Source organism: Hylaeus anthracinus, unplaced genomic scaffold (genome assembly GCF_026225885.1).
Source record: "Hylaeus anthracinus isolate JK02 unplaced genomic scaffold, UHH_iyHylAnth1.0_haploid 0, whole genome shotgun sequence".
Taxonomy (NCBI): Eukaryota; Metazoa; Arthropoda; class Insecta; order Hymenoptera; family Colletidae; genus Hylaeus; species Hylaeus anthracinus.
The window spans coordinates 23,961,213-23,974,422 of NW_026533254.1; the positions used below are offsets into that span (position 1 = coordinate 23,961,213).

General features: G+C 44.0%; 1 protein-coding gene and 1 long non-coding RNA gene across 15 annotated transcripts in view; one reads left to right on the forward strand and one right to left on the reverse strand.

The window, feature by feature from the left end:
- LOC128890321 (uncharacterized) overlaps positions 1-1,636 on the forward strand; it is a 53,169-nt gene extending 51,533 nt beyond the window's left edge. The window contains exons 5-7 of one of the 12 annotated variants that reach the window (XM_054148804.1): positions 13-146; positions 181-198; positions 249-1,636. The gene's annotated coding sequence lies outside the window, so the exon portion shown is untranslated. Of the gene's footprint in view, positions 1-12 lie in introns of all 12 variants that reach the window. The other 11 variants (XM_054148770.1, XM_054148714.1, XM_054148733.1 and 8 more) reach the window with 11 other exon arrangements.
- Positions 1-13,210, reverse strand: part of LOC128890373 (uncharacterized) — a 190,584-nt gene that overhangs the window by 105,168 nt on the left and 72,206 nt on the right. The window lies entirely within an intron of this gene.

The following is a 13,210-nucleotide window of genomic DNA, read 5'->3' on the forward strand; positions in this document are numbered from 1 at the left end:
CTGTGGTCTCAGGTGGCGCCACGGAAAGATGGCGCTGTGGTCTCAGGTGGCGCCACGGGAAGATGGCGCTGTGGTCTCAGGTGGCGCCACGAAAAGGTGGCTCCACGGGAAGATGGCGCTGAGGTCTCTAGTGGCGCCACGGAAAGGTAGCACTGTGGTCTCTAGTGGCGCCACGGAAAGGTGGCGCTGTGGTCTCAAGTGGTGCCACGGAAAGGTGGCGCTGTGGTCTCAGGTAGTGCCACGGTAAGATGGCGCTGTGGTCTCAGGTGGCGCCACGAAAAGGTGGCGCTGAGGTCTCCAGTGGCGTCACGGGAAAATCGCGCTGAGGTCTCTAGTGGCGGCACTGACAGAAGCGTCTCTATTCATTATTTGTTATTATCAAGCTGTAACATTTAATTTCTTTACTTCTCAAAGCCAAATGCATTCGCTCAACCTCTTGAATTACCAAAGCTAAAAAGTTCCCTATTCATTGTTTTTAGCTAGTCTACAAACCTGCAGAGTATCGTTTATACCTGTTTCACACGGTTCCGTGACTGTTTCTCGTTGTCCAGCTAAAAGCTCGATTCATGGTGTCGCGAAATTGTTAAATTTCGATTCGCTCGTTCAGTTTTCGCCATCGGGCCAGACCGTTTTCCCGTTTGTGTGTCGAATTTTTATTTTCCGTGAATTTTATTGCGAACCGCTCGCGCAACCCGTGGGTCGTTCTTCAAAGTATTCAGAGCTCGTAGCGTGAAACGTCGATTACGCGAGGATTTCGAGGGGATTAAATGTTTGCGTGCGTATACGTACACGCTGACACACACAGAGACACAGAGACACGAAACAGACAAAGACACAAGAACGCACACCAAAGATATCACTCTGCGCGCGCGCGAGCGTCACGAGAGAATAAAGAACAAACACTATAGCAATATAATTTAATTGAAGCAAGCCGCTCGAGATACGGCGTGATGTAAATAGTGTATGATTGTGAATTAGATTTACGAACTATCGCGTGTAATTAAGGGGAAACGACAAACACGGTGAAAGTACAGAGGAATCGTTGGAACGAAGAAAATCACGAACATGACCGTTTGGTCCAAGTTTTGCGTGTACAATGGCGAGCTAAAGAGATTGCTCCTGGATGAAGTCAATGATTAAGTTTTTTGTAATGATTTTTTTTATCGTATCATAAACAACACTCGTTGCAGTAGCTGAGAAGGATCAGAGTTTGTTGAAAAGATTATTCCTTCACTTATGTAATAAGATTTTGTGTCACATAGGTTAATGACTTATTATCATAAAAGTATATTTTATTTTAATAACATCCAGGGACAATCTTTACAGTTCTGTGCAGTACACGTATTCACGTGAACGCGCCGAGTGAAGAGACCCGATTGAAACAAGAAACATAAATCTGAGTCAAAACAAAAAGTACTGGAACCATTGATTCACATTTATGGCGTTAAAATGATTGTATTTTTCTCTCGGCAATCTTTTTTGGTGGCGTATAAGAATTTATATATATATATATATATATACATACATATATATGTATACACGATAAATTGGTCGTATTTACGTTTTACTGTAATTTTACATGATCCATATCTGATCGTTACGATACGTTTCAAACAATAAAGAGGAATATGAGGCACACAGTGTTTCTGATGATTTTTTCATAGTTCCCCATAGATTACTCCTGGATTTTGCGACACAGGTAAGGTATTCTTTAACTTTCTCTAACACGGACTGGGACGATTTGAAAAGTTTAACACTCCAATGCTTTTACTGGAATTGAATTGCGTTGCAATTAATCTAGCTGCGATTAGAAAAGAGATAGAACTTGTTTTAGTTCCCTGGTACAGAGCAAAGATCGACGATATCGTATCAGATTCGACTGCACTATGGCTTACCCAACAAGCAAATCAGTTTTTTGACTACAGTGAAAGCTCTACTATAAAAGCGTTTTCATACAATTCAATAATTCGCGGTTTCCCCGATACTACCCCTATTGGTTTCGCGGTATATCGGGCTTTCGGAGCAGAGCTAGAAATAACTCGATATTTCAATAGAATTTAAATTGAATAAACGCAATGATCATAGCCGTCATCGCGTTAACAATGCATTCGTTGAACACTAATCCCGCAAATGCATTTCCGTTATAGGTTCAACATTTTTTGGTCAAAACTCTATAAATTCTCCCTATAGAGTTCCACCATGCATAGTGAATTATTTTTCCCATATCTCTTTTGAATAATACTTAGTCTCGCTAAACAATAAAAATTCACTTGTTATTCCAGAAATGGAGAAATGTAGTTTTGCGATACAGCGAAGACTGGATAAATGCAAGAATTTCCGAGCACAGTCGCTATCGTTGCGCCAAACCTCTTCTTTGACTACTTCTATTTCCAACAGGATCCATCCTAATTGCCCGAGCTCGCCCGTACACTGTGTACCAAAGAAACTCACGTAAGGTGAAACTCCCGGCTTCGAAGGCAGAGAGCGATTAGACACGGGCGAGACGAAAGCGATTCAGCGAGAGGTGAACAGTGAAACTGGGAGTCTAAACCCCGGCTGGGAGTATTTTCGAGGAAACGGAGGCTGGTATAAGCCGCCTCGAACCCCGTGAGCCATTCGATTCGACCTATCGGCGGAAACTCGGCTCTTCTTCCTTCCCGATTCGATTTCCAGATTAATTAAGGATCGCTGGTCTGAAAGGACGCCCTCGAGATCCTTTCAAATCGGGTCGAGTGTCCGTCCCGCGGTAGATGTAACGAGGCGCCGATTCGAATCCGTTTCACGAGACACCGACCTCGATAATGACATTTTTCGTCGATTTCGGGGGTGTCGATACCCGACCTCAAACCCTCCTCCGTTTCCCCAAGCCCGGGCCTCGTTGTACCATCAGAACCCTGTTAATGAGAAACGACCGTCGCGTCCTCGTGATATGAATTCGTGTCCCTGGCACTTAGCCCTTCAAGAGACGTTTATGCAGGTCGCTCCATCTAACTTGACCGACTTAATATATCTCGCTTGTTTTCGGCGATAGAAACAAATTTCAGAGCGACGATATTATAGCCAGGAACCAAAGAACAAAGTCCTACGATTTAATTAACAACGCGAGATAATGTACAGCGTGTCTCCGAAGTTAATAATTTCGAATGTCGCGCAGAACAGAGTCGCACATTGTAGACATCTGAAAGCTCGGCATTCTATAGTTTATCACGGTACAGTTTCTTGCTTCAATCCTCAATGCGACAGACGATTTTCTTCTTCAATGAAAGGATTCCACTGAGCGCTCGGCAATTTCTTCGATTGCTCTCCTCAGCCTGCCCTTAAGCAAATGCCTGTAGCATCGCGGTGCCACGATGAATAAAAAAAGATATCCAGAGCAAATCGAGCGGGGCACGCGGAAATACAAAAATTAACCGTGGCCTGGAGCAACCATCGCTACTTCGCAAGCCCCTCCTCGCCGACGTCAATCTCAAGATTAAAATTCTTGCAACACAGAAGAGGCTCGATTTCGTTTCTCCTCGAATCGTCGCGGTAGCCCTCGAATGTTTAGGAAGGGAGAAAAAGAAGAAAACGACGGTTGAATACCTTCCAGTAACAAGGTGCTGGAAATATAACACACACGGACGGCGAGCATGGCACCGTTCAAATGCGGTCCAGCAATCGGCTTTTCTGCAGCATTCAGACGTCGATGAGTTCAATGAATTTGCTCATTTCGCGTGGAATGACCCATATCCATTCTCCCCAGCGAACAGTGGCCATAGAAAAACGAGATGAACGCAGATTTAGAGACGGCGCTGGCTTTAAGACGCTCGGAGGCAGAGGTAAACCCTCCTATTATCTCGGCATTGTTTTATCGTCGTTACGCGCGTACAGAACGTGGCACAGGGATCCTACACAACCGTACGAGCTCGCGTGGATTGGTGCTCGTTTGTGACTGTCCTGGCGCTTCCGCGCCGATTGTGTGAGGGCTGTACAGGAGGATGTTTGCACTCGTTTTCTCGCGCATTCGCACGCGGTTTCAGGTCTGAGCTGAATGTATCGGCTGCTCAAGGCTACCCACTCTCCTCACTTCATGGACGGAGTCACGTCTGCGCCAAATATGTTGGCTGCTTAACATTTCTTCTGCTCATTTTGCGTATTTTGTTAATTTGCTGGAAATATATTTTAGAGAATTTAAATTTTTTATGAAATACATGCTTTCCGAGCATTAAATAAATATGTCTGTGGTCTGAAGGTCAAGTTTAACGTGTATCACAAATGTTTTGCATTGCATGAAGCGTGTTAATGATATCAACAATTTTTTGAAGTGCCCTTCGTTTGTAATTATCGAAAAAAAGCGTCGAAGGGCGCCAGGCGAACGTCGTGCCGGAAGTCTTCATTACCGTGTTATTTCTTCGAAAATCTTTCCTCCAGAGCCAAGTACTTGGTCATCATCAATTCTGAATCACACTTGGGGAAACTTCGGAGTCAGAAATATTAGAAAAACGAACTCCGTGTAATAAATTTCGTTCCAAGAAGAAGTTCGTCTCGAAACCGTTTTAGTTTTCCACTCTGGCGACCCGGCGCGTTATCTGTTCAAAAATCTCCGCGAAAAAACGGAATCGATGCACCAACTTCTTCACAATCATCACAATAAGGTCGAAGTTGTTAACGAATTCTGAATCGAATTAAAATTCATTTGGAAACGATTGAAAGCTCCAACAGAGTCCATACGACGAAGAACTTGATCGGGCTTTCGCGACGATAAAAAATTTCCATTCACATTCCTCCCTCGTAATTACACTAATTTCAGCCGGGGAATTATAATACCTCGCCACTCTTCAAACCCGGCGTTGCATTACCGCGTATGGACTACTCGAGTCGTGGCGTGTGGGTGAAAAGAAGCCGGGTGTACGTGACCTCTCGCCGACAAATTTATCGAAAAAAGAGAGAAAGGAAGAAAAAGAGGAGCCAGAGCGGTCGAATCAACGGTGATATTTGAAATGCAAATGAGTGTACTTAGTCGAAGACATATAGATCCTTTGAAAATAAATTCAGGTCAGGGAAGATTAGAAATGGGTCGGGCGAAAACGTACGTAGAGGCACAGAACGCAAAGGTTTACTTGTTTGAACAGAGGAAAAAGGAAATCTCCGCGTTCACACTTCCGGCATACTTTTTCCCTCGTCGATGCAAAGTGAAACCTTCGATGTGAATCAGTTACAAAGAGAACTATATATTTTTAATCTTTCGTTCCACGTTGAGGTGTGAAAAGCCTCGAAAAAGAAACGTAAGTAGCAATAGTAATCACTGTCCCACGTATAACCGGGGTGAAATTCTTTCAATTAACCGGGTATTGCCGTATCTGATAACTTTTGTATAACATTACAAAAAATAATATTTCTATTCGATCCTTTATCCTATTTTAAAGATTAATAACTCTACTTTGGTTTTTTCTTAATAACTCAAAAACGAAGCCTCAATCGAAATTTTTGCAAAGGAAATTGTTGTTCGGGATCGTATCAGCTACCCCTCATTTCCGGCTCTTACAGAAGTTCTGGGACACCCTGTACATCCGTCCAGTGACTGAGCTTATATCTCGCGCTTCCGGAAGTGGCGAACGAACGGACAATTACCTCGTGGAGCATTCATTTAACCTAGCGTGATTTCCCAGGTTTATCCCCGGGCAAGCGCTTCGGGAGTTTTTTTTTTTGTGTCGTGGGAGAAAAGAAAGAAGACTCGCACAGGGTCGAGCGAGCAGCCCGCTCGTGCATGATGCACACATAATACGCACTTACTTGAAAATCGAGCTAAACCAGATTTCCGTCGGTCATGAAACACAAGGCGCAATCGTTTGGAATTAACGCCGCCGCTTATATTTACCTTCCGCTCGTAATTTTCCGCGAACTCGACGTTCCCCGCAAAACGTACGCTCGCAGTTGACGCAACGGTCGTGTCTCTCGAGCGGAATGTGACGTGAATGTAAAATTTCCCCGGAAACTTTCGACATTAAACTCCTCGAACGAGAGAGAGCACTTTTTCAAGTTAAGAGCAGACTTGGAGGATTATTTCCAGCTAGTAGATCCTACACTTTATAGTAATGGGATATTTTAGGACTACTTTTCGAGGCAATCGTACGAGCTGGATTCGTGAATTGGACGTCATTCGTTTTAAATTTTAGTTGTCATTAAAGTTTGCGCTTCAAAGTTCACGCCAAATACGTTGGCTGCTCGAGGCCACGCCCATCCCCCATTTTTGAGCACCATTCAAGGACATCCCCTCTCCCTACGACTCCACCCAGCTTTAGCGTGACCCTGAGTGGGGGAAGTGACCTTGTACAATTTATTTCAGTTCCACCAAGGACCACGCACTCCACACTGACGTAAACTGTCTCTACACATCTCAACATCCAGCGTTCAATTATAATTTCCGCTCCTGTAGCTTCTCTCTCTAAAGTCTTTGCCCGGCAACGACGCAGACTACGCTCAAAAATGACTCAAAGACAGCGTCGCAGCCGTTCCTTACTCATAACCGAAGCCTTTCGCTAAGGAAAACGTCAGGTTGTGCGTGATGTTGATTTACAAAAGGCGCACGCGGCGCCGGGACGCCGTTTGAAACCGGTCCGCGAATATAATTACTCTTCGAGAACAATGCAATTTGTCTAACGACTAATTTTAACTTCCGACCGGGACGTTTTGCCTTGAGGACCGCTTGATTTATTTGCTGTGGGTTCGTTCTCACGGAATTGCATAAAAGATCCTGTAACCTAGCCGGGAATACCTGGAAGGTTGACTGGTAGCGCGCGAGATAACGGCGACACCTTGATTCCCATTAACTTGAGTGTACGCTGCTTTGGGCTAAACTGAATAAGTGGAAGATAACGGGTCGGTCGAGTAATTTATCAAGTTGCACCGAAGAATCGGGAGGGGAACGAAGAAATAAAATGGATTGCAAATATCGATGTACGAGGGGAAGTTGTAACGTTAGGGGAGGCTTGAGACAGATTGAAATGGCGGAATTCCGATAAAAAATGTTACCATAGTTTAATTTCACGTCATGTACGGAGTGGATGGAAAAACGATGGAGCATGGAATGTTGTAATATTTTTTTTCTACAAAATTTCAGTCTCTCCTGCTCGCCTCCCTTCAAGAAACAAAATCGAGACTACCAATTCACTCGAAACCGGGGTAGCACTTTTTATCTCTAATACACTCGACAACGAACTCGCATTTGCGTAATGAAGCTCCATATTTTACAATCATTCGATATGTACACCGTGTTACATTCAGTATCCATCATTTAATGTTTATATTTCTCTTTTCTCATTATTTCGTGGAAATGTTCATTAATCTTCCATGGAGCATTAATATCACGATATTTTTTATACGAATAATACAAACCTCGTAACACTCGAATTTATATTTACATCGGAGACGAATTGAATGGAAACTGAACCGAACTCCTCGTCCGGCCCGAAATTTAATAACTGAAAATTAACGAATCGTTGCGCGGATGAAGACAATGGAATAAATGAGTAGTAATTATATTAACCCATAGTAACTCGCATAATATCCTCCATTGGTTTTTTTTTTTAAGTATCGGACGAACGATTGCGTCTGTCCCTTTCGTTATCAAGGTTCACTACATCCTGGGGCTTCTGCGGGTACCCTCGTCAAGCGTTTATTTATAAATTCCCCTCGTGTGTCACGAAGATGTATACTGTACTTGCAACGTTGGAACTGAACCGCGTTTATCCCCGATAGTATGCATTTAACGGTGAAACATTAATACACCGCGGGATTCTTGAATCTTTTTAATTGACACCACGGACGGATAAATACATCTCTACGGGCGAAAATTCTGCAAAGGTATAATGGCTGGATGCCACTGAATTTAACAAGAATAAAAGCAAGTTACGAGAAAAGGAGTTCTGAAACGGGTTAAAGGCAGATGTACCGGTGCGGGGTAAAGGGATGGAGAGGGATAACAAGTAATTTTCAAAGCGGCAAGTTGGACGAATGGATCGTCATTTTGTGAAAAGGGTTTGAAGGGCGAACCGTGAAGAAAAAGACGTCGGACCAACTTTCTTGACAGTTCCGATCTTAATTCTTCCGACTTCTCCTTATGGCGTATTTCGCAATATATCCGTCTCTGTACGTGAACCGAATCATTAGGGGAGCCTTTTATCTGGTGAAATATTAACCCTCCGGAGCTACTTGTAAATCCACTCGGAGCCGGCTCGGCTCGCATTAATCTGATAACGATATCTGTACGAAACAGTGAGATGTGGATGTATTTGTATTCTGATATTGTGTAATACATTTTTCCCTGTATTGTATTTTCATTCAATAATACCGTTAACGGTGTTTGAAAACGCCTTTATTACAGATTGGACACGCCCACATACAGCTTTATGACGCCCCCTTTACAGTTAAGCCACGCCCACTTTACATTTTCGACACGCCCACTTCATAATTTGACCACGCCTGATTATACTGTTTGGCCCTTCGTACTTTGTACTGTTTGGACGTATCTGCTTATACAGTTAAGGTACGCCTACTTTACAGTTTGGCTACGCTCGCGTACAGTTCGACCAAGCCCACCACATCATTTAGATTCCTCCATTGTACAGTCACATGTTAAGAATGGGTTAAAGTTCGGTAGCTTGATTGATAGTGGGGGAAATGACCCTGACCAGCCATTTGATCGTACTCCAACCGGTCGGAACGAGAACGGATAACAACAACAAAAAGCTGGACGGCAAACGGTTGCGATGAAGAAGATATCACCGTTTTTCGACGAATCCCGGCGGATGGAACTCATTCAACGCGCGTTGGAAAAACTTTTCCTCGCGAACTCTTGATTACCTGTCATAACTACAGTAATTCCCGAGGATGGGTGTATCGTCGGGGCCGAAAAAAAAGACCGAAAGAGCCAAGCTAACGAGGAATTCTAAAGCGGGAACCATCGAGAAGAATTGTTTCGAGTAATTCCAGAGAATCTTTTTCGGTACTGCGCTATTAAAATTTCATGAACCGCGTCGCGTGTTCGAGCACGATTCGCGGGGGGTTCTCTATTTTAATATCCGGACGAGCAGTTTGTTTTTACAGTGGAGCTTACATGCCGGGCAGCTTCTTACGTGGGATATACAAATTTCATAAAGTCCCGTGGAAAAAAGAGAAATGGCACGGCACGTGTTGTTCGTGCCAAGCTTACCGTTACGTTATCATCGATCTCCCCGCCGCCGTGGAGATTTTTCTTGCTACAAATTACTTCCAGCAAAGCCCCGATACACCGGACTTCTCGCTCCTCTCCGCGCTGATTGATAGCGAATCCTGATGGAAGGAATGGCAAAGATAACGCTATTTACAACGACCGCCCGTTTTAAATTGTAGATAAACCCCTGAACAAATGACCTCCGCTTCTAAACGGTGGCCGTTTTGTTTGGTACGTCGCCAATGATTTTCAACGAATTTCTCCAACGTTGCGTCCAGGATTTAATGTAACAGAAAGTATAAGAACCAGACATTTGAAATTTGGCTCGCATGCAAATTGATATTTGAACAGAACGTGAATTGAAACTCTGGAAATGTTTCTGCACACCCTATAGGTAACGAGAATCACGACAAAGCACTTTCGCGCCATCAATTCACCTCCACGAACTGCGAAAGCACGAAACATCGAAAGACGTATTATTGGTAATGGATTTGTTCGCGCAATTAATGCACGCTGCAAAAATGGAGAAGTAGCAACTCGATAGCGTAATACTAATGAATTCGAGTTAGCCGATGTCGCGCCGGCGACACTACCGCTAATGTAACCATATGGGGCTCGTTTGCTTAGAATATACCTATTGATCGGCAAGAGGTACTATGCTTTGTTATAGTCATTATCTCATCGAAACGATACACCGCGATTCTTTGTACGATACCCAACCATATTTAAACGCAATAAATTCAATATTTTAAGCAAGCATTTCCATCGAATTTTATATAGACTCGGTTTAATTGCGTGCTACATTGTTCTCCAAAATAATATCCGTATTTTATCAAATACCACCTATACACTGCCCCAACCGTGAACTTTTATTTATTATTATTATTTGTCTACGATTAACGAGTGCTTCGCGCAAACTCCGTTTCAATATGTACAAATAGAACTTTCGTTAATTAAAATATACCCGCAGTTTCATAAAATCACACTTTTGTTCGGTGCACTATTCGGTACAACAAACGACGATACGGTTCTGTACTGAAACGAATATCGTTCAAATTGTCCGTGCGACAGTTACAATCAGCGGAACGCTGTCGAAAGTATCTGTCCACCGTTATCGGTCCTCTATTGTACGCGAATTATGCAAAACGAAAAAAACAGACCGGTACAAAACGTAAAAAAAAAAAAAGAAAGAGCGCTCTGTTCGTGGGATCGTACACATCTGACGGTCTCTTCGACGGTACCACGTTCCGCTGCTATTTGAAACGAACCGTGCACCAGGAGTCTGACTGACGACGTTTATTTATTTTGCGTTAATTAAAATTTTCACTGGCACGCCGTGTTTCACTCGCCACACCGCCGAATGCCTTTCTAATGGACGTCTAATTAATTTTGCAGAGCATTGCGCGTCTAAACTGAGTGCAAAATTAACCGAATCCGTAATTTATGCAGTTCGCGAATGGGAGGTGCGCGTCGAATATTTTGGCTGGTCAAGGTCAGGTCTGCGCTAAATATTTTGAAGGCTCAAGGCCGTTTATTTCAAGCAGGTGAAGTATGGTATTAATAGCGAGGATGACTCTCGATCACAAAACCAAGCAGTTTGATCAATATGCGAGGCGGTAGTGTACGATCACTTTTAGATTCCATGTGTGGGTCGTGTTTGGACTCGTTTTCACCGGGGAACCCTCGCCAATCTATTAATAATAGTATCATAAAGATATACAATACGGTCAGTCCCGAGCTTGTGCGTCTAACGAGACATTACTGTAATAAAATCGACGGGGATAAAATATAGCGTGTAAAACTTATTTACGAGTAAGATGTGTAATGAAGTCTCAACACTGATATCCTGCAACGAAAATTAACGCTTCGCGGGGTTTGACGAAGGCACTGGTTTAATAAATCCGTGAGTTTCGCAATTACGCGAACCGTAAGTACTCGGAGGCGAGCCCTTCTGAAAGGATCCCCCTCTGATGAATATTTTCCAAGTAACGCTACCGTAATGCACGATATCGGGGTAGTAGGAAGGAGAGAACGGACACGGAAGTAGAATTCGAAACTTTGAAGGAGTTCCACAACCGGGCGCTTACCATGAGAGACAAGCCGGTCTGACTTAATACATACTTCATCACTGCCGACGAGAGGGCCGACAACATTTTCCTCAGCGCGCTGCCAGCCATTCACGGGACTTAAATCCAATTTTTACCCATTACGTCATATCCTCTCTTGCTCCCTTTCCGTTACGCCAGCGGGGCTTCGTCGAATTCACCCCAGAAACCATCCCATTTTCGGATTTCTCGTCCCCGCGGCTGCTGGTTTCGGCGGGCAGCCACTTTCGCAACCCGTGCTTCAATCTCATTTACAAATGGACCAGTCATCTCGCGCAATTTCTGTAATATACTTAACCGCGTATCCCGCTTCCTCGTTCCCGCTCGACGAGATTGTATTGTCCGGGGACGGTGTGCGGAGTCCATGGTCGGCCACGGGCAATCGAGGATCGCCGGAGTAGCGATGGACTCGAGAAACCTCGACTGTCAATCGAAAGCGGTTCTTCGAGGTTTTAAGAAGACTTGAAATTATTGAGAGGCTTGTAAATCCTTGATCATTGGATCGATTTCAGGTGAATTTAAATTTTCCTTTCACGCGTCTCACCTCTGTCCTCCGCGCTCATTAGGTTCGGTAAGATTAGGATCAGTATTCGATGGAAACGTGTCGCCCTCTGGATCCTTTCCTCCTACATTCGCATGGTTATGAGGCATAATCTACAGTGTCCCCTCCCACACTGGGATTTATTCGACGACGTTTCCTCCCATCGCCGCAGACCACGAAGACGCTCGAAACTAAATGGAACATCCTACCTTACGCGGCCATAAATACACGCCTTTATTCGCTGCCCCTGTTTCACAATTTCTGGACTCAAGGATCGAAACCAGCAGGGGCATTAGCAGCGGCCATAATCGTTTCATGGGACGATTATCGTAAACCGCGACAGGAACCGGTGTGCAAATGAAATAATAATCTTCATATTTTCTATTTTCTTCGTCTGAAACTGGGCATGTTCACTTCTGATCGTAACTATCGAATGCGGCACGAGTTTGCATTAACCGTTAAACAGGTTCGCGGTTTGTAGAGGTACAAGAACGATGCTCTGTCCGGCTGCGTGATTGACACTGATATGGCGGCCAATTTCCATCGCGGACCGAAACCCCGAGCGCATTACGGCCATCGATATTAATTTGTCCGAATCGAATGCCAATCGACGGGTGTTAATTGCCGTAATTAGTAACTCAATATCTTCTCCAACCGCTCGCTGTGTCTAGCAACGTGTACAAGAAATTGCAGAGCGATTTCACCTTTTGATGTTTTAAAATGACCCAGACTAACCTTATATTCCATAATGCATGTTTGTTATATTATATATTTTATTTATTAAGTTAAAGTTGAAAGACTGTCCCTTTGAGATTTCTTTATAACAAGTACCATCTTTTTTATTTAAGTGAGTGTGAAACATGGCTCAAGTGGGAAAGTGGCTTTAGGTGATACATTCAGTCTAGATTGCCGTTCCTCACAAGCTAAGACATCGCACGTAATGCTGGTATCACCTAAATCCACATTCCCACTTGTGCGCGTTTCACAAGTGGTCATGTGGCTTTAGGGGATATACCTGGCTTAGACTACCATTCCCCAGTGTACTAGCTAACATTACTTGCGATTTCTTAGCTTCTGCGGAACGGCAACCCAGACTAGATGTATTATCACCTAAATCCACATTCCCACTTGTGCGCGTTTCACAAGTGGTCATGTGGCTTTAGGGGATATATCTGGCTTAGACTACCATTCCTCAGTGTACTATCTAACATTACTTGCGATTTCTTAGCTTCTGCGGAACGGCAACCCAGACTAGATGTATCACCTAAATCCACATTCCCACTTGTGCGCGTTTCACAAGTGGTCATGTGGCTTTAGGTGATATATCTGGCTTGGATGGCCATTCCCCAGTGTACCAGCCAGCTTTACGTGCGA